Here is a 4,052-nt window from a genome sequence, read left to right as displayed (position 1 = left end):
GATCCGTAGTTGGTTCAGTCAAAGATGTCGTGTGGCCATCGGCCTCATAACTTGTCCAGCTGGGCCTTCACAGCCACTTTCATTGCAATGGGCACATTGCGAGGAGCACACTGGACTGGAGTGATGCTCTCATCCACTTCAAAGTGTACCTCCCCAGGCACTGATTCAACGGGCATGTTGAATACATCGTCATATCTGCTGAGTAGTTGTTCTTTGGACAGGGGTCCATGCTGAACATGATCCACAAATGTGCAGGTCATTTGGTACAGTGAACTGCATCAGTCCCAGGCGTTCGCATGTAGAGCCTGAGAGAGAGAGGATTTTGACTGGTTTTCACAATCTTCAAACTCCAGCTGGTGTTTTGCGTCCCGAATAACACATTTCGGTCTCAAAGGTGCCCATGGAGCTCATTTAATCTCCTGAGTACAGCTTTAGTCTAGTATCGCGTGGCAATAGATGTGTGTTCAGGTGCCAGATTGATTTTGTCTTTGTAGCGTCAACGTTGCATGTAGCACCCGAATCCAGTTGACAGTGTTGATTGTTGTTGCTTGTTGTGTAATCGTAGTGTCACAAACCATTTCTTCCCTCTTGAGTGTACAGCCCCAATGGATTCATGCATGTAAATGTCACTTTCACTGTTCAGCTCTGAACATTGAGTAACATCATCAACACAGTGAATCTTGCCCTCACTCACCCTTCTTTTGCTTTTGAGACACACTTTTGCAAAGTGATTATTAGTTCCACAACAGTACACTTTAACTTGAAATAAAACCACTTTCTGTCAAAATTATAAATGTGTAATGTCTGAAAATGTAGCTAGCTAGACTATCTTATCCATATACATCGTGGRTGGACACGTCTCCCTTACAGATACCACGGTTGCCCTTAGTTTGAAGATGTAATCCGGAAACAGGTGTTTTCTCCATCTCCTTTGCTATCATACTCGAATTCCACTGATTTAAAACTCGGTCCTCCAGAAAGTGGAGAGCAACACTTATGCAGTTTTACTACGTGATACATTTTTTAACCCTTTCACACGTACCATCACACGGGTGTGATCGTTCTACAGTGGTCCCTGAAGTGTACGATCACACCCGTGTGATAAGAACACTTATTTAGAATGCTTATTTAGAACAGCCAGTTTCGAATGATGCAACAATCAGCATTTGAGCTGGCCACACTTTTTTCAGAAACTATTTACACAAACACAGTCCTTACAAAGTTATGTCCAGAATGTGAGCAGTTTATTTTTGGATGCAATGTTCAGATATTCACAGAAGTATCTATAGCAAAACACAATCATCCAAATGGGAAAAATGTAGGCTACGTTTGTCCTAGCGCTAACTGAGGAAAGATTGATGCAACACAAGCGGTCATATTTTTATAACTCTCGGCTGACATAAACTACAATATGAATTAGCTAATAGCAGTTACTATGTATAATTAATCACATCACGGGTGAGCTCACCATTGATCAAAAAAATTGAGTAAAACACTTTCTAGAATCGAAAGTAATCCGACGATGGGGAGTTTCAGTGCGCCGCCATGCTTGTTTTCCTCACAGAAACCAAAGATAATAATAGAAGACAAGATGAGTTTGGTCTGTTTATAGTATGCATGTTGAAGGGGTGTGTAGTCTACCATCGTTCACATCCCACCATTCACTTCCTGAAGTTCTCAAAAAAWTTGTGAACCCTCACTCACCTCATTTTGTTTTAGCATCTTTGATCCGACAGACGATTACGTGAAACCCAGAATGCATTGTATGTCAACAAACATGGCTACACACATAACTGGAATTAGCTTAGCTCATCATAATCAGTACAACCTTCAAAAAAGTATTTTACACACATATGTGCCCATTACAATCTATACAAGAATCGGAATGCATGATTTACCACCGGAACTTTAAAAATGTTAAGGCACTTACTTTGATAGAAATGCAGCCTGGATTTGAACCAGGGTGTCTGTAGTGATGCCTCTAGCACTGAGATGCTGTTCCTTAGACCGCTGCGCCACTTGGGAGTCATAAGGCCAGGGTAGCTTCAAAATACAACAAAAGCTAATACTTCTCTGACGCAATTAGCATTGTTTTACAGAGCTAATAGTCGAATGTAGCTAGCAACATAAACAMGATTGAAAATAACACCATAAAGGTTATGAAATGAGTAACGTTACCTCGCGTGTCCGCGGTTATAAGGAATATACACAAATGTATTATGCTCCATACATACAGTGAGCTGCAGTAGAAATGGTATAACACGACATACAGAAACTATTATATCGTAATAAGGCATTACTTTGATAGAAACACAGTCTGGATTTGAAYCTAGCTTCTTTGGGATAGGGGGCAGTATTTTCATGTCCGGATAAAAAGCGTGCCCAAAGTAAACTGCCTGTTACCTGGCCCAGAAGCTAGAATATGCATATAATTGGTAGAGTTAGGTAGAAAACACTCTAAAGTTTCTAAAACTGTTACATTTTTGTTTGTGAGTATAACAGAACTGATATGGCAGGCGAAACTCCGAGGACAAACCATCCTCCCCCCCAAAAAAATTCAGCTTACCACTATTTTCAATGGCTAGTACTATAATTATAAGCCCAAGTCCTCCCAGTTCCTAGGGCTTCCCCTAGATGTCAACAGTCTTTAGAACGAGTTTCAGGCTGGTTTTTGGAAAAATGACCCAGAAATTGTAGTTTTTCTAGGTGGCTCCCATTTTGGCTGTAGTGTTTCCAAGCGCGTGGAAGAAAGCGCGTTAGAACTTATTTGTCTCCGGTAATGAACATACTATTCTCCGTCTTAAATTTTATAGTTTATTTGCGTATTAGGATACCTAAGGTTTGATTATAAACGTTGTTTGACTTGTTTGGAAAAGTTTATTAGTAACGTTTGGGATTCATTTTGTATGCATTTTGATGGAGGGAAACCGTTGGATTATTGACTGAAGCACGCCAGCTAAACTGAGATTTTATGGATATTAAGAAGGACATTATCGAACAAAAGGACCATTTGTGATGTAACTGGGACCTTTTGGAGTGCCAACAGAAGAAAATCATCAAAGGTAAGGATTTTTTTATATTGCTATTTCTGACTTTCGTGTCGCACCTGCCTGGTTGAAATATGTTTTTCATGTGTTGGTATGCGGGGCGCTGTCCACAGATAATCGCATGGTTTGCTTTCGACGTAAAGCCTTTTTGAAATCTGACACGGCGGCTGTATTAACAACAAGTTAAGCTTTATTTTAAAGTATTACACTTGKGATTTTATGAAAGTAAAATATTTATAGTAATTTAATTTGAATTTGGCGCTCTGCAATTTCACCAGATGTTGTCGAGGTGTCCCGCTAGCGGCACGCCTTTCCCAAACAGGCTAGCTACATAAGCACGATTGAATAAAACGCCATAATGGTTATGAAATGAGTAACGCTACCTCGAGTGTCAGCGGTTATAAGGAAAATACACATAAATATTATGCTACAGTAGAAACGACATAGCACGACATGCACTTACTTTGATAGAAACACACACGTTTCCAAAGTTATTATTGGTAACGAAAACAACTATGACTGTGATGCAGGCAACAGACGGAAAATATGAACACGTGTATGCAGGACGGGAGATGAGCAATTGTCTGCAGACTTGAACTGCACAAACAATTGGGAAGTGCTTGCGGAATTTTGTTCCGGGGTCAGAAATGTCAAAAAAATTAATTGGTCCGCAAAAGTAAAAATGACTACTTTTAGGTGAATGAATGAGGCGGAACACACCTAATTTCAAACTGTTCTTAGAAAATAAAAAACTTGTTAAAAAATAATTAGAAATGGATAAGTTGGAAACTAAAAACAGGCTGCGTGCCTTGGTTTGAGGGCAGCGAGGATTAAACGTACTGTTGTGTAACAATCACATTCTGGAATGGAGAGAACGTTCTAACATCACGTGCATAAAAAACTCACGCTGGGGCGACCGTTAGAGATATTTCAAACTCACGCATGACAGAATTACCTACACATACTGACCAGCTCAAATATACAGAAGCGTGCTATATGGCAGAC

Source organism: Salvelinus sp. IW2-2015, unplaced genomic scaffold (genome assembly GCF_002910315.2).
Source record: "Salvelinus sp. IW2-2015 unplaced genomic scaffold, ASM291031v2 Un_scaffold542, whole genome shotgun sequence".
NCBI classification, from domain to species: domain Eukaryota; kingdom Metazoa; phylum Chordata; class Actinopteri; order Salmoniformes; family Salmonidae; genus Salvelinus; species Salvelinus sp. IW2-2015.
The sequence above is the reverse complement of the archived record's forward strand: the minus strand, read 5'-3'. Positions refer to the sequence as shown.